At 32.1% G+C, this 19,349-nt stretch overlaps 1 protein-coding gene and 1 long non-coding RNA gene across 7 annotated transcripts in view; one reads left to right on the top strand and one right to left on the bottom strand.

Moving 5' to 3' along the window:
• Window positions 1-19,349, bottom strand: part of LOC143258435 (laminin subunit beta-1-like) — a 160,483-nt gene that overhangs the window by 140,256 nt on the left and 878 nt on the right. The window lies entirely within an intron of this gene.
• The window catches only part of LOC143258439 (uncharacterized), a 39,816-nt gene continuing 32,786 nt past the window's right edge, over window positions 12,320-19,349 (top strand). The window contains exon 1 of the long non-coding RNA XR_013032281.1: window positions 12,320-12,596. This is a non-coding gene — a long non-coding RNA (uncharacterized LOC143258439). The remainder of the gene's footprint in view (window positions 12,597-19,349) is intronic.

Genomic DNA, 19,349 nt, shown 5'->3' with positions numbered 1-19,349 from the left:
TTACAATTACTTTCGATCCTCATATTTACTTGGTTCTTCTATTAATAAAATAAAGAGATTTAGTCCCTTATGGTAACCACGTTCTTACCACTTAAGAAATTGGAAATATCACCTCAAGGAGTGTGTAAAACACCAGTCTTAGCGTTCAAAGAGCTGTATCCGGTTTTAGTGGCACCTCAAAATACGCTGATATCACTTCTAGAACATGATTCACACAGCCTTTCTCGGAAGTGTTTTTCTGGTAACGTTAATAATATTTTGTCCAATGTTGCTAGTGTACTCTTATGTGGTGATATTGACATCTTATGTGGTGATATTGACATCTTATGTGGTGATATTGACATCTTATGTGGTGATATTGACATCATATGTGGTGATATTGACATCTTATGTGGTGATATTGACATCTTATGTGGTGATATTGACATCATATGTGGTGATATTGACATCTTATGTGGTGATATTGACATCTTATGTGGTGATATTGACATCTTATGTGGTGATATTGACATCTTATGTGGTGATATTGACATCTTATGTGGTGATATTGACATCATATGTGGTGATATTGACATCTTATGTGGTGATATTGACATCTTATGTGGTGATATTGACATCATATGTGGTGATATTGACATCTTATGTGGTGATATTGACATCTTATGTGGTGATATTGACATCTTATGTGGTGATATTGACATCATATGTGGTGATATTGACATCTTATGTGGTGATATTGACATCTTATGTGGTGATATTGACATCATATGTGGTGATATTGACATCATATGTGGTGATATTGACATCTTATGTGGTGATATTGACATCTTATGTGGTGATATTAACATCTTATGTGGTGATATTGACATCTTATGTGGTGATTTCATGTCCTATGTGTCGAAAAGGTGGTATTTTGACAAATACAATTTTGATAAAGTTTCTTTATTTATGTGGCACGCCCTATCCACGTCACTAACTATACTAGAACTACTCTGTTGTTTAGTGCTTGTACTTGCATGTAATGAATCATTATGGAAAAAAGAAAGAAAAAGAAGCACAATTTGCAAACAAATAGACAGTAGACTTGCCACATGTTAATTTGTAAGTAATCTAATCTTGAATGGGAATAAGCACTTATAAGGATAATCTAATTATTAAATTCTCTTAAAACTTTCTTTAGAAACTAAGCCTTAAGCTTAATGACGTCAACTGAAAACATAAACTAGTAGTTACGAAATGGTACTTTAAGTTTAATGACTAAATTTTATCCGTTTATCAGCGGGATGCTTCTACGACAATATGAAGTGATCCAAAAAATAACAAGTCATATACGCTTGTTGAATTTCTGGCGGAGGTATCATGGGTGGAGTGTGTTGATAAAGAAGATTGAAGGCGTGACAAGACATTTAACATTGTCTAAGTATCTTGAACAGATGTGGGGGTGGCTAAGACTATTGAATTTGTGCTGTATAAGTTGTACACGTATAACTGTTCTGCTCCTCTCCTGATGTCATAACATTTAAGTGGCTGTACCAGTACTCACCTAAAGTTGGATTTTTTTGGAATTCTTTAAATATGAAACATTTTCGAGCAACCATAAAAACTTAAAATTTTATTTTTGTGTAATATTATTCTTTGACTAAAACTGTTCAAGTAATCTCATTGGAACGTCTCAACAAATAAGGTGATAAGTTAAAAGTTTAAAACTTCTTTTGTGAAATCAAATAACGAATCTAGTTGTAAAAAATAAGTGAAATGATAAATTAGTGATTAAATATGACGCAAAAGCACCATTATTTTATAAGGTAAACAAAAATGTCAGCCAATGAAACCATGAGATCCTCATCCGAGCTGTTCCTACTTAATATCATGTAAAAAATGCCCTGTTTTCAACACTCATACAGTTCAAAATTAGAGGTCAAAGGTTTCGTTTTGATTTCTGAAGTGGAGGTGCTGAGAAGCATCTGGGTTAATGGTATGAACTTTGAATAAAAGGCTCTATACTTGAGTTCAAAGCGAACATTAATAACAACAAAGAATTATTGTTCAAATAGTGCACAAAACAAACGTTAACTTCTAAACCAGATTAATCTGCGTGCAATGAACAACCGACACGACCTCATCTATTAACTATTATATCAAATACACATAAACAAGGCGATGTTGAGTTTCAGGTTGTCATGTATGCGTTTTTTTATTTCCTAACTTATTTGCATTTACTTAAATTTAACTGAATACAAAACACATACTGTAAATTAAACTGCTATAGAATTGTTGATTTAGTTATGTAGAAGATAACTTCTTCAAAAGCTTATAGCATGTTTTCTTCTACATTCCTTTCAGCAGTTATTACTCACTAATATCACTGTAATGCAAAGTTGAAAAGTGAAACATCTTAAACCTTGCATTTTAAAGCTTTTTTTTTCTCATTCTGACAACAACAGAAAATATTAGGTCATTTTGCGATGTAACTATTAGCTACAAATGCTATTTTCCCGGTTGTGTGTTACAAGTGCTGGTTTACAGATACTTTCATTTCAAAAGGAACAAGGCTCTGTTGTTAATGTTTCAATGACCAAATTAAACGTATAGTCAAACGTGACTTTAATCACTTTTGTTAGATCTAAAAAAAGGCACATTTTTCGCTAGATTTAGACGATGTGTATCGCTAAATTATGTAATATGTTAACTGATGTGCAAATAATTTGTTTTTGTTTTACAACACTCAAAATTTAATTGAGCGCCACTGAATAATTAATAAATATACACAGAACGTGCAGTTTTGTGTATTTTTGATAAGTTTTTTATCTCACGAAGTTTTATGTATTCAATACGCACACAGTAATATATAGTGTGTGAATGTGTGTGTTTTGTTATAGCAGAGCCACATTGGGCTATCTGCTGTGTCTACCGACAGGAATCTAACCCCTGATTTTAGCGTTCTAAATCCGAAGACTTAACGCTGTTCAAACGGAAGACAACGCGCTGTGTGTTATTAACGGTAATGATAGTTTGGCAATTTTCCATCGTCTGTATCTCAGATTTTGGCAATCGAAGTTGTCACATATTTCCAGTGAATGTGTTCTACTGGGCCCTTACAACACATACCAAATTTCAGGGCAATCCATTAAGAAATTCCTGAGATGTTACATCTCCAGTTTTGATTGAGTTTCTTCCTATTTTATCTTCATACCAAAAGTACATAATATTTGAAAGGAAAACGCACTCAACTTTTATACATTTGTTTCAAAGTTGGTATTATAATAGATCTTTGCAATCTACAATTAGAAATCTCATTTGATGTAAACATAAGTCACGTGTCCAAATTTATTAAAATTTGAAAATAATGCTCAAACAATGAAAAGTGTGAGCACGCATACGTAAAGAAAAAAAAAGACATGGGAGTTATTGGTCTAAAATGTTTACTACAGTTTCACCTGAGATTAAATGTGAAACGTTTTTAGTTTTTGTCACTCGAACTATAGATGGCTGATTCAGAGAATAAGATGAAAAGATGTGCAAATGCATAAGTATTTGCCTAAGCAAACTGGATCAGCAGTCTCTAGCTCAAGTTTTCAAAATAATCGACGGGTGAACGGTTATTATTAATTATTCATTGCCAACTGTTACTAAATTCTATAAAATTATCATAATTAAAGAGCGTTTCGCGTCACATGATATTACACTGAGCAATTAGCATAAATAATGATGCTTGATGTGGCTGTAGCGATTGCATGAGGTTGATGACATAAAATTGTTAATCTAAATTTCACGGTTTTACTATGGAAGGTATTAACACTGTTTTAGAGAGAAAAATATCTGTTTTACCCACCGTTAGGCCCCAAATTGAATAGAAAAATGAGGCCTAGCTGATGAATGAATATCTGCTGTAAAATTATTATCGGTGCTGTAAGTGTAGTCACCAGTTTGGTCGCCAACTGTGATTTCATTTTTTAAGTTGTACGCTGGACCCATTTTTGACTGCACGTTTTTTTACTATCTAAAGTGTTTTTGGTTAGCTATGTTGTAATAATCAATAATGTAGTAAGCAAGAATCTCATCTAAACAGAGAAACATCCCGTGATAAGGGGATTATGCTTTGATTTATCAATTATTTGTGAGAAGACGAGTGAAAAAGAGAAAATTAATAAATCCAGAAATTTCTAAATACAGACTTGTAAGTAAATAAAAGATTCAATATATCTTTATGACCTTTGTTTTACCTCTATGATGTGATATTCATATGAAATTATACTTGCATTTTTAATGAATGAACACAGCTTACAGTGAGATCTTTTTAGTTTTATTTTTGGTTTTAAAGGAACCTAGTAATGTTCGCTAGTATCAATGCAAAATATACCAAATGTACTGCACCCAATTAGTTTCAAAGTCCTGTTTTTAGTTCTTGAGTTGCTCTAGTTATCATGTGGCTTTATGTGTATTTCCCATACTTCTAGAGTTGTTGTCAAACTTGTTAATGGTTATTATGTAACATTTACTATCCCCGAACTGACCTGTAAGTTATTATGAAACCCCATTTCATAATAAAGTACAAAGATCTTTTGACAACTATCCATTGTACACATTACATCTACTTACAGATGTACGAAGACTACAAGGCCATCTATGTTGGTGAAACCAAACATAACCTTTAAGTACGAGCTAATGAACATATGGGCATATCTATAAAAACCGGAAAGAAGATTAAAAACCCTCCCAACTCCACTAACAATCTGCACAATAGAGAAACAGGACATATGACTTCTCTCTCCAACTTTAAAATTCTCTCAACAGCCAAACATGACACTGAACTTCTTATAAAAGAAACACTATGGATAAAATCTTTCTTTGCATCCCTGAATAATGCAGTTTTCACTTGTTTTAAACATATTTTAATTTAACTATTTCATTTGTACCATATTTTTTAGATTTTCTCTTGTTATAATTTGTATGTTCGAATTGTTTACTTCTTATGTTTATATTTCTGTTGTAATTACAAATATTGTTTGTTTTGTACCTCTAGATACTGATGGTAGAATTATGATGATTTCGAAACTTTTAATAAATACTTCCTGTATCACGTTGGTGTTTTGTTCTATCATTGAAACTTGTAACACTTTTTAAAAAGTGTGACTTTTCGCAGTCAAAAACCCTTTTATGACAATCCACATAGCCAGAATGATATTATTATGTATAGAACTAAAAAATCTCCTTGAGCAGTGTGTTCAACTATATCTATTCGAAGTACAGGTGTCAAATATATTTATAAAATGCGTTTATTTCGAACGGGAAAATAAAGATATTGTTTTGGTTCATGAATTAAAAAAAATAAATTATGAAAGGCTAAAGATTACATTTGAATATTGGTTATTCGGTGGTTTAACAGGAAAACATAAATGTTTTTGTTAAGACTCGAAATAAATGATTTTTTGTTATTAGAATGTGTGAGTAAAAGTTGTCACAACTAGTTACCGTCCTTTAAGCCTGTCCTGTTAGATACGAATTAAAGATTCAAAATCCTACTGCACATACAAATGGCTTGTGTAAACTATAATTAAATCCGTTTGATATTAATCTCGGGAAGGAGCAGGACGCTAATATGAACTGAGATTAGGGTTAATTTTCTGCTCGGCACACGTTTTTGAACAAGATTCGGCTCATTTTATTTAATGTAAAAACAGTCGGATATCTTCAAAAGTTTTCATAATGCTCTGTAAGGAAAAAAAAATAATTTGATAGACAGACATATATATATCACACACGATGACCATATGAGCCAGTGCACATTAACATAGTGTAAACATTGGTTAAATGCACTCTACACGTGCTCCTATTTTTACTCGAAAAACAAAACATGGATTCACTAAGATAGGCCAATCTCTCTATATATGTAAAGCCATAGATTCAGAATAGAAAGCACATGCGAGTTAAATCCTCTTCACATGTCTCTTAGCCATATGTGCCAGCTAAACTAACATTCACTAACGTTTAAAATTGCACACACACTGTTTCTCTGGCAACAAAAAGTGAACTGAAGACCGACTTTTATAGTCTTATGTACAATATTTTCATTTTGAACTGAAATCAAATCATGAGAGATGTTTACTTACATAACATCACACATACATGTATATAATATCGCTTCTCTTTTCTCACTTAGCATTTCAATGTATGAGCTATTTACAGAGCTCTTTTTCACTGAGAAGATATCTTTCCTCGGATTCTGTTTCACTCTCTCTTTCTCTGAATATGGCGGATCAGTCACTAGTGAAGTAGTAAATATGGGTAGAAAAAATTTAAGATTCATCGGTCATTAACATGTGTTAATAAAAAAGAAAGACACATACTGTTGACCTGCTGATTTGTATTTATTCGCTGACATGTTGGCAGCGCTTTCACATCTTATTAATATTTTTAATTTTGAATGAATCATGGTGGAGTTAGTTTTTAGAAAAAAAATCAGATTTGTACCTTAAAAATTATTATATATCAAAATAAACCAAGAATGAATAAACAGATGGAAATAAATAGATCTTCAGCATTTTCAAAATGTTGCAATTACAACTTGGCGAACTGAATTATAATGTATAACAAGAAATATTGTGCAATAATGAACATTTACTTCTTTACGAAATTGAGCATTAAAAAGTTTGCTGTTTTGTTTTTGTTTGTAATTGAACACAAAGAGTTATCTGTGCTCTGCCCCCAAAAACGGTATCAAAAACGGTTTATTTTGCGGTATAAATCCGCACTGTGCCGCACTTAAAAGAAAAACGTCGACTGTAACTCTGATGTAATAATATGTATTTCTATATTACTGGAATACTATTATATACTATAAGAGTGCAAACTGATTATCTAACCTACATAAAAGCTAATGCATGTTATGTCATGTTTAATTCCTCGAAATAAGACAAGTCATAAAATCCAAAATGCATTTATCTAGATAAAATAGTTCAATTACTGTCTGCCCATTACGATTTTAGTGGCGGAGTTGCAACGGGGTAGTGCCGTAAAACTTTATAAGTGTAGTAAGTGTTGGTATAATAAGCCTAAGGAAAAACGTAATGTGGGACCACCTGGTCTAAAGCCAAATGCATACAATTTATCTTGAAGGTAAAAATATCGATTTACTTTTAAACTTAAAATCGCTTCTGAATTAAGCTATTTTCTGTTATATCACCAACGTTTTTAATAAAAGAAACCTATTTAATAAACGGAGACTCTAAAATAAAAAACTAACAAATATTTTTTCCAGTTTTATTGTCTATACATTTCATTTTATACTTTCAATACACAAACTAACAATAATAATGTGATATACTTTTTTTGCAAAGCAACACGAAATAAAAGTCATTATTGAAGCGTAATGTAACCAAAACGCACTGGCTTTCCGATATATTAGAAATTGTTAATCTAATTGATTTTTACCAGCAATCATTCTACGAATATGCCTCGAATTCATTTTACGAATGATCTGAATTTTGATTGGCTTACAAAGGAATTTACCGAAGTTTTTCTTCCTCTTTGCTGGTCAAGCTTGATTTCAGTTAGCTATGAAAATCCTCCGCTGGTACGGCGGTAAGTCTACTGATTTACAATACTAAAATCAGAGGGTTCGATTCCCCTCGGTGGACTCAACAGATAGCCCTATGTAGCTTTACTATAAAAAAACACACACATCGCTATGAAATCTCACGTTATAGTGTACTATATGTTGGGGTGGTAGCATTTGCTCCATTCTCATTGAGGGTTGTATGCTATTATCGTATAAAATCTCATAAAAGTTAATAACTTGAGGGTAAAAATATTCACGTGGATTATATGACGACACGTTGCAATTCTTATCCTACAGATAACTTTCCTATTATATCCTTATTGTTTCAGTAAATTCATACTAGTTTATTAAAGCTTAACGAACAAGACCGATTTTTTCTCAGTAGTAGTTTTATTTTCTACTGGTGCATTACGTTTTTATTAGAAACTGTTATAAAAGGTTGTACGTGTTCGTATTTTACTTAAACGTTTGATTTGTTTATGTGAAGCATACGAATTTTCGCCATAATATGTGAAAAAACGTTTCAATTGGTATTGACTAAGTACGTTATATTGATACAATTTTGAATATGCGAATGAATAACTAAAGTGACTTACATAGCAGCTATAAAATTAAGGTAGAACGGAACGTATCAGAACTATATGTTGATATTGTTTGAAGTTTCGTAGCTGGTGGATGCCATCGAATATTAATTGCTTTTGCTAAGGGTATATAACAGCTCTTTCGGATGCAAAATATTAATACACTTAGATCGTTAATGATTCAGCAGTGACATCATGTAGGAGTCACACTTGCAACCCCTACACTTTATTTGTGATATCTGTACTGTGACTACATATGCTAGCTAGCTCCTGGCAGAGGCAAAATATCTGTAACACAGAACAACAATGAACAATCGCTGAACCAAAATATTAGTATTAACTATTGTTAAGCGTCTTACACATTTGCCTAATTTCTTTGCGTTTTGCCCTACATCTACTATTGACATACCCCTTAACAGCTGTAGATGTCCCGAGTTTGATTCCCTACATTTTTTAGCAGCTAGAACTTTTTCTTATGCTACGGCCTTCGCAAGATAGTAGGAATTATGTGACTATTGTGATGACTTGCAGTGTAGGCGAAGTTTAAAAACAGAGAGCTATTTTGTATGGCCAATGAACTTTAATAAGTAGTTAATTAAATATTCTACACTTTTTTTTTTTCAAATGAGTACAACACTTAAATATGTAAAGTAAAAGCTCTCTTGAAAAACAAATCCATGTGAACTGGGGATCTCTTGAACTGTTGGAAACCCTAAAATATTGCTTAGTTCCCACTACTGGGTTATGGAAAGGGCACAGAGAGGAGTGTTATTCTATGTACGTGACAAACGTACGATGAAGCCTTTTACAACAGAAACTACAATGCAGGGCTATTGTCAAAATGTCCAGTTGTTAGAGAGAGCATAACTGGACGTGGCGACAAGGACAACAACGACGTAGTGAAGCTCCAAAATCGTTTTAATACAGCGTACTCATCTTTTAATTTTAAAATATTTCTTGACTAGTACTGTACCATTAATAATGTACAATAATAATAATACAATGTTATAATACACTAAAAACTACAACTAAACTTATGTTAACATGATTGTATAAGACAACTGAAAATCCTTGTTTCAAATCAACTTAATAAATAAGAATTGTTTCAAAATTTTTTCAATTGCAAAAAAAAACAGAAAACAAAATATTATGAAGTTCATGTTTTGATCATCTTTAGACAAAATAACTCAATAGATCATTTTGACATGAAATGATAAATGATAGGCCGAAAAAATTACAAACATATCTGAAATGTTTGAAAGAATACAGTAAATTGTGTTTCAACTAACAAGAAAAAATACATTATGATTATATCTATACAATGGGCATTTGTGCCGTGCCTCCCATGATGGGGGGGAAGGAATAATGAGGAAAAGTTCCTGTTGTTAATTTTGATAAATCGGCTTAAAATATTAAATTTCATATATTAAATATATTATTGTGTATATAATTCAAACTTTTAGCTTTAATGCTTCATTGGATTATAACAATTATGTTCAACTGATTATAGGTTCCAACGAAATACATAACTTAGTGAAGACAAGAGCCTATTGATGACATAGCTCTTGGAAACTTACACTCAACTTCAATTGTGTATAACCAGCAAGTAACTTTCGCTACTGCAACAATCCTAGACTCGACACTTTAAATAATACGATTAGTCCCTGAGACTATTTTTAAGTCATTACTTTATTATACAAGAAGGTGTGTTTAAATAAACTTAACTTACAGTTGTTGTTGTTGTTTAAATAAATCTTTGATTCTACGTGCATGTTATCAGAATGTTTAAAAACATTCTTCACTTAATAACTTATGTTTGTATGTATATATATATATATATCCAAAAATACTTTCCATCCAACTAAGCCAACGTAAACTTTCTTTACGATGTTCAATTCTTGCTAATATGTGATTTATACTTGTATATTACAGCGTTAAGTGCACGTGTGATAGACACGTGGCTCAGTAAAACTGAACCATTACAAACTATTCAAATAGTGTGTTACTCAACATGTAGCACGAAGAATCCTACAGATGTGCCAACTCATGTCTTTGCTACATGTAGTCCAACTTTTATAAACAAGCCTTCTGCTTTATGATAGCGCCGAGTATAAAACCATAACTTACAGTCAGTAAAAGCCAGAGAAGTTTGTTTGTTGTTGTTTTTCTCCAGTAAACTGATTTCACGATTTATTTTCTTAAGACAGAAGCTATCATGCGAATTGTACAATAAAGTTCATTTTATGTTTAAAAATGAATGATTACTTGTTTTTTATTTAGCAAATATTTAAATATAGACTGTATTTCTGTGTTTTCTTATAGCAAAGCCACATCAGGCTATCAGCTGAGTCCATCGAGGGGAACTGAACCCCTGATTTTTGTAAATCACTAGACATACCGCTGTACCAGCGGAAGACATTAAAATTACACAAATGCAGCAAATTTTACTGAAAGAATTAACTGTTGTCTATGTAGTTTTAGGTTTGACGTTGAGAGTAAGAATTTTAAGATATTTCAAGATATTTTGAATCATATTCTCAATGGAACTATATTTCGGTGTCGAATTAGTATTACATGTAAACAAAAAATTACAACAAAAAAACAACAATTTTTATGCTACGATAGTTTTTGTTTGTAGTTCTTCATTTCGGTAGAAATGTAAGAAACACTTTTTAATTTTCCTGAATTTATTTTTTCTGAGATTTTTAATCATAGAAATAATCTTCAGGTATTTTCCTAAAAAGTAAAGCACCTATAAGAGTTCTCTGTTGTATTTGCCATCTTGTTAATAAGGTGTGGGCTGAAAAAAAGCCTGTTACTCAACATTAAAGTTTTTCCGTTTCTACTTGAGGAAAACCAAATTCTTTGAAAAATACAAATTCTACTTCGAGTTTTCTGACTATTACTTGTTGGTCAGTTTTTAACTCTCATCAAGTACACAGGTAAATGTTTCGCACACCGTGCATACCACATCATGTCGATCTTACCACCTTTACATATCGTACTTATAACACGTGTAAGTCATCTTGAAACAGGTTGTGTGGTTTTAGTGTTAAAATATATTAATAATTCGGTACAAATTTGAAAGACACATTAATTCATTCACATATTCTTATAAACTTTTATAATACACATGGTTACTACTGTGCGGTATCAAGAAAACAGTAAATTATTCAGGTCTCCTCAACACAGTGAGATATTGTACATTTTACTCTCTTTTTTTTCTGGTAGTTGCGCATTAAACAAATAGTAATCTTTCTAACACACTTTGTATCTTCTACGTTATACAACACATATTCACTTGAATAGTTTTCCTGAACAATCAATAGTTTAGTCATTTCACATTTGTACCCTGCTAAACTTACGTATGTTCGTTATGTTTATCATGGTCACTTAGCCATAAGATATTTTTACATAGACTTTATAATGAAAAATTAGTTAACGATTAGTACTTGAGCCTATAAACATTTGATGTATATCATAGACAAGAGAGTTGAACGTAAGAGAAGGAATACTTCCACGTGTCAGTCTGCTTCAAAACAACGTAGAATATATTCAGGACAAACGACCCATTATCATATCACATCACCAAATATTTTTTTAAAATTCGTAATGTATTTAATTTATCCCAAAAGCTAATAATTCATTTGATTCATTTATTGTTGAACGTTTTATTATTTTTTAAGTTAACTAGTCAGTGAAGTTTCCAAATAAAATTGTATTATTGTTGCTGCCAGCCTCGAAATAGTATTTCAGCTTAATAAATATGTGTTATGGTTGATTTTTGTTATCTCTCTCATTTTGGATAATCAAATGAAAACAAAAGTAGCGTAGTAAAAAAATGTTCAACAATAGAAACAAGGTTCTAATTTTGATAAGAAGCTTATCACCAAACCCGAAAGAACCAGACGAGACAAACTTTGAGACAGTTTGTTAGATTTGTGTCTCTGAAGAAGTATCCAGGGTTACCAATAACATAAATTAAAATGCTGTAAGTGTGCGTGTTCCTTGATGGTTTATCAAGAACTGAAACACCACATTGATAGATATTCAACAAACCGTTTCAGATGCGGTAATACTCACTGACATGCGTAGAAAGTCATATACTTCAAAGTACTGCAAACAGTTTAAGTTATTATTTACTTTTCCAAAACTCATTATTCTTACTCAACAGCGAGTCAGAACTAATTCAATAGTTTGCACAAGTATCGTGTGTATCTGAACGGTTTGCTAGGGTAATAAGTAGAGCGTAAAACACTGACTGGAATCACTATCGTTGAAGTAGTCGTGAAGGTTTGTGTGTGTTTGTGTGTGCATTTTCTTATTGCTAAGCCACATCGGGCTAAATTCTGAGTCCACCGAGGGAAATCGAATCCCTGATTTTAGTGTTGTAAATCCGTAGACTTACCGTACCAGCAGGGGACTGGAAGTTTGTTCATTAGTAAGTTCGGATTCAGGTATAGTGGTTATTGTATTTATTACTTTAGTACTATCCTAAACATTGAAAACAAACTTTACATTTACTGCCACAGACTCCCGCTATGGTATCTATATAAACATTCTCAGTTACACTTATAAATGTACCAATGTCTCACTGTTTACTTGATTGTTGAATTCTTCACAAAGTTTTCTGAAATTTTATACCTAGCATGTAAGAGTAAAAATACACGTTCATAGAAATTGTGAAGGGTTCCAATAATGGAATATCAGTGAAGCTTTTAGATTTAATTGAACTGATTTCCCTTAAAACCGATATTAACTTTAAAGCAAATTCAGATTTTTTAAATGTTCATTTAAGGTTAAATAGACTTGTGGGGGTTTTCAGGACTGAATTAACGTGTTTATATAGAAACTGACATGGATGTGTAACAGATCACTTCAATTAAGAACCTATATTTAAATACTCTAAATTTTTATAGTGAAGATTCCAAGCATGAAATTAAAGTTTTTTTGGTATGTTCAATAACGGCTGAATAGATTGTTTAGAAAAATGACAAGGACTTTTAAATCGTTTTTCGAAATAATTTGTTTTTGAATTTCGTGCAAAGTTACACGAGGGCTATCTGCGCTAACTGTCTCTAATTTCGCAGTGTAAGACTAGAGGGAAGGCAGCTAGTCATTACCACCCACCGCCAATTCTTGGACTACTCTTTTACCAACGAATAGAGAGACTGACCATTATAACCATTATAAGCATTTTATACTCTTCAAAATGCGGGTATGTGTTGACATGTCTGATGCTTTAACGAGAAGAGCTTAACAGGGCAAGGGTTTATGAATGCTGGATTCAGGTTAGATGAGAATATCCAGTAACGAAACAAGGCAACCTTTAATTATAGGTAAGATCACGTGGTGTCTGTAATAATATTTCTCCTTCACTGACAATCTGACGATGTGACGATTTTGCACTTGGGAGACTTCAAAGAATCAGTTTATTTACAGAAATAAAATCTCTGGTTTAGTCAAAGTCTACACGCTGAACAAACTACATCTTTCTAGTTATCTTCCATGGTACGTGTTCAAGGAGGGCTCAGATGAAACATGAGGGACGGATGTTATATGTTATCGATACAGGCCCAAAACTCTTTCTGCATGGTTTCTTTAAACCCACACATGTTTTCTACATATTCAACATCCCTTTATATAATTCAGTTGGCTACAACATAATCTGAAAGTCAAAGTAAAACCGACAATTTATATCTCCTCTTGGATGCTGCTGGTACGGATACTTTCTTTGTGATAAGAAAAGCACGAGCAAGCATTTATTTACATAGTGTTATCTTCTGACCGTGAGAATACTTTCACTAATGTTTATACTTTACTGTGTGTGTTTTATTAGAGCAAAGCCACATCGGGCTATCTGCTTTGTCCACTGAGGGGAATCGAACCCCTAATTTTAGCTTTGTAAATCCGAATATTTACAGCTGTCCCAGTGGAGGACTTATACTTTACTAACAACATTATTATACACACAGAGGCTTTAGATGTTGTTGTCCGGTATTTCAGTCTTTTTAATTAAAGTGTCTACAGAAAATATATAGTTACCGCGCAAGAGATATCGAAATTGTAGTAAGAAATTACTGAAAAGTTGAAGTTGTCATAATGAAACTTAAACATAAGACTACCGACTATGTAAGTATTAATATATAGATACAATACAAAATTCAGAGGATGTAGCTTAAGTAACACCTTAATTTTGTACATGTGATTTCCTTTTGAAATGAAAAGTGTTCAGACAGTGTATTTACAGCCCAAGATGTTACACCCATTATGAACATCTCTGTAAAAAGGCTGAAATTCCTTACATCAAAATTTTACAATGGTAAGATTTTTGTTTTAATTTAAGAGAAAACTTTAATGTTTTATTTTCTCACGAGGTAACAAGAGTAGCGTGAGATGATGTAGTTGCTTGTGTATATACGAATAATTGCAAAATAAATGGCTTTTCTGAAAGAGCTTGATTTACACTACTTTTTAAACACTACCCTAAGCCTAGACCAACTTAAAAGAGACACCTATCTTTTCGCTATTACTTTGACAATAATGCTTTTTGTTTAAAAAATTTAGCAATTCTTTTTTAATGGTTTTTGTTTAAGGACAATGTAATCAATGCATGCAAGAGCGGGCAGCAATTATTTTCTACTGATAAAGTCGAAACCACACACATATAGGTTAAACCAATGAGATGACACATAACATAAATTAACTATCCCAAGTACACAATGTATTCTTAACAAATATTTGCTAAAGCTACTGTATTGTTAGATCTATATATAAATATTAGAAAGATGACTGAAGTCAACCGAGTGTAAAAATGTCAAGCGTTGTTCTGAACAATGGGCTTGGAAATCTGTAAGCCCATTATACTCAAATCCTATAAGATTTCACATACATCAACGCCTACGTTGAGGCAAATGCACATAACGAACGAAACAGGAACTCGGGCAGGATTACAAGCTATGTATAATATACGCAAGGCAGAAAACAAATAATAAACGCGTGAGCACGTCTATATAAATAGGCATCACGGTCCTTTACAAACGTTAGGGTATTGGTATTGACCCTTCTCCTATGTAACCCGAATGATTCTTAAATTTCGAAATTGATACATATATTTATTCTAAATATAATAATTTACTTAATAATGCAAGTTTCAGCGTGTCTGAATAGCCTATGTTTTTATGTACAAAAGTATAACGCTCTACAAATCAAACATTTGCCTGTCTGGGTAAATACGTCTAAGTTATTCTAAAAAATAATGAGTTTCTCTTTAATCCATTCCACTTGAAACATAGTTAGATTTTGATTTACTCTTGTAGCTTTTTCAAAATCTATATATATATCTTTTTGTTCGCAATTTTTTTCTGAAGCGCTATACATTAAAAAATATAAAAACATATATTTAGGCGACTCTAAGTCTCCTACCAATATTTATAAACTGGTTTTATGTAATACGGAACTTAAGCACTTGTTAAAAAAGTGATGTAGGTTTCAAGAAAAACATTGCACATAGCTTCATCCTCCGATAAATTTTTTTTTTATCAAACTAAGATGTAGACGAAATTGTGATCACATTTCTTAATTGCTAAAATAGAATGCTCACGTTCCATTATTTTCTAGCTTACTGGCGGGGTGGGAACACCTGGCGCCACAGATACCAGGTTTGAACGTGAGCGTACAACTTGTACGGTCGACATAATCTAATAGTCAGATATATAGGTTAAATTTATACACCAGAAGCACATGTAAAACGAATGACACATTTTGCACTAAAAAAACCAAAAGGCAAGTATAGTGAAAATTATTCCACTAGTAGTTTCAAAAATGTACAGTCATTCAGGTATATTGAAAAACGTACACTGTAAATACCAGTGAAGCGAAAAAGTGAAAGAATAACTAAAGGTACCCCGAAGGTATATACCCTATTTATGTGTTTCGAATTCCACAGCGCTTCACCAAACCCACATGCACACCAAGGGGTGATAGCAGGCACTAAATGTATTGCATTACCAAGGAATATCATTTGTGTTAAACTAAAAATTGACAAGCAGTTTTCTCTGTGTCCACTATATAACAAAATTAACTACTTGTTTAAATGTTACCAATTTTCTTGTCTCTTTATGTTTCTTTTTTTAACTAATTAAGGTGCCTAGCAGAAAGCAGTGGACGCTGGAGGACAAGGTCATTCTCTATAGTTTACGTTTCCACCCATAATCAATACACATGAATATTTGTACAGCAGAGCTAAAGCGCTATTATTCGATGTAAACCTCGATCTTCATCTACATAACCAAAACATAGCTGTTTTGTTGTTGTTGTTGATGATGAGGGTTAAAATCAATGTTTTTAGCATATTACGTCCAGACTTTTAGTTTTTGAAATTGCATATCCTACGAAGTAACGACGAGGCGCACGGTCCATAATCTTTTAACTACATTAAACGAAATCGAGTTGCTGACATTAAAGTTTTGCATAGATTAAAACATACTATCGAAATTTTATCCAGTAAAGAAAATAAACTTAGTGAAGAGATAGATTACTTTTATTACATGTTTGTTTACAAAGCCACACAAGAGCTGTCTCCTCAGAGCCGTCCCTGGTCTTGGTCTAATATAATAGAGGGAAAGAAACTAGTTAACAGCATCAATCACTCTTATATAACCTATAATAAGATTTGACTGTCACTTTTATAACGTAGCGCTTTTTTTTTTACGACAACGGGACAAACCGTAAGCCTTTGAATTCATAGATCTGACACGCTGTGTAGGCCTAACTGTTTGGCTTTCTTCACTAAATAATTTAATTTAATTTTTCTTCAGTAAAACTGAATAATAATAATAATAAACACAAAATGATATAAAAATTGGATTTATGTTTTGATGATATACAACTACAATCAATATCTTCAATTATGTGAAGTTTTTTTCTAAAAAATATGTTTGGCCGAGAGACGAAAATCATAATTCTGCGTATACCAAAATTTATCATTTGTTTCTTGGATGATCCACAACCTTTTACACACACACAAACAAGAAAACATTGCGAAAACTCACTTACTCAGATGGTCACTGGCATGTGTTGCACATTAATGAGAAAACATTAAAAGTTGTCTTACGATACTGGGTTAGCTTCTTTAATTACTTCGAAAAATAGTTTTATACAAACATCCGCTTATTTAATGTAAGTCTAGCCTTTAACTTATACTTGTCTAAAAATGAGCAAATGGTAAGCTATACATAATTTTAACTCTAAATGGAACTAATCTTTTTTTGTTATAGTCGCACACAAAACATACAAAGTCATTAAAAGAACGAGAGAAAGATCAAACAATGTATAAATAGAGAGGTTAAAAAAAATAATGCCTTGAGAATGTACATTATCCAAATAGACTAGGGTCTCTGAAGAGCATATAAGTAAAATAAATAGCATATGAATGACAAAGAACACAACATAGGAGGAAGAGTTGGCAACAATTCCTGAAGATAAAAAATGGAGAGCTAGTAACAGTTTGGTTTGGTTTGAATTTCACGCAAAGCTACTCAAGGGCTATTTGCGCTAGCCGTCCCTAATTCAGCTGTGTAAGACTAGAGGGAAGGTAGCTAGTCATCACCACCCACCGCCAACTCTTGGACTACTCTTTTACCAACGAATAGTGAGATTGACTGTCGCATTATACCGCCCCCACAGCTATAAGGACGAGCATGGTAATAGAAGAATAATAGGAAGCTATTACATTTATGGTCAACTCCCCAATATTGGAGAGACGCACACAGATTTATTTTGTTTTGTACATTTTTATATATTTTGTATATTTTGTTTTTAATTTTTTATACAGATCACTCCCGTGGGTTAGATAAACTTCAGAACAACTTCGACAATAATTCGGGGGAAAACCAAAACATCAGAAAAAGATCAAGTCTTATTGGAAGTAATGAAAATCAATTTGTAACGAATACACTTTACAACACACAAAAACGAAAATGAAACTAACACGTAGACCTAAGTCACGTTCCTGAGATGTAAAAACAAAAATGAAGCTAAACACACTTGACTCCTAAGTCATGTTCTTGAAATGATTTTGTAATGAGCACACTTTACAGCACATAAAAACAAAACTAAAATTAACACACTAGTCCTAAGTTACGTTCTTGAAATGTAAAAACCAAAATGAACCTAAATATACTAGTCCTAAGTCACGCTCCTGAAATGTAATTGACAATTGATACTAAAATTATATTTCAAGACTTTATAAGTCTTTTCTACATAATGATTCATCTAAATGAGATTTTCCTTAAATTTACTCTTTTAGACATTGTAAGGTAAATTCATATGTCGATCTTATCTGGAACCTCTAGCGATAATCCTATCTGTCATGAAATCTTATTTCCTTGTAAACAGCAAACTATTTGGACTTTAAACTTCGTGAGACCTAATTTCGGGTTTCAATTTCAGTAGTAATTGTTGTTTGCCTTTCGTATCGATGTTAATGTAACCTTATGAACAAAGTTACAGTGTAGTGCTAAATACATATATATATACAAAAATAAAACACATGCAAGTCTCCACCTCTGGATAGAAATAGCCAAACAATTTTGTTATATACATATGTAAATTAGCGAGTACATTTAAGAAATGACTGAAGTGATAAAACTGCAAAACACAAAATACTCTCAAGTAACTCGAGTCTACTATCAAATACACATTTCACGAATAACACAGAATCTTAAACATATCAAAATATAAGTACGGTTAAGATAGTGCTTATTTATCGATATGTAGTTTTTCAAAAATTTTTCAATAAAAATTACAATGTTATAGCTCGTAAAGATAAAGAAATGTTCTCTATATGATAATTTCAATGTATAGAAGTATTATACCAAACATTTTAGATTTTATAAATCCGTCTTAAAAAGTAGCAACAAGAAATTTTAATTAGTGCATTGTTTCACTAAAACAATGTTTCGTCGACAGATTGTATAAATAATTTAATAAAACCAAAAAAAAAAAAATGCCATTGCCACAATATAAGTTTCATCTTTTTCCAAAATATACTAAGATCCTAAGATACTTAATAAAATGTTCTCAACACTTATATGATGTTTCACTCGTATACAAGCTGTCCATAATTGTTTTTCTTTTTTACTGAAGTATCTTTTAGAGTAGCAACGTGTTTATAAAATAAATTAAGCCCGATTAAAACTTATGAAACA

The sequence above is a fragment of the Tachypleus tridentatus genome, chromosome 8, assembly GCF_004210375.1.
Source record: "Tachypleus tridentatus isolate NWPU-2018 chromosome 8, ASM421037v1, whole genome shotgun sequence".
NCBI lineage: Eukaryota > Metazoa > Arthropoda > Merostomata > Xiphosura > Limulidae > Tachypleus > Tachypleus tridentatus.
This window is presented reverse-complemented; position numbering and strand designations above follow the sequence as displayed.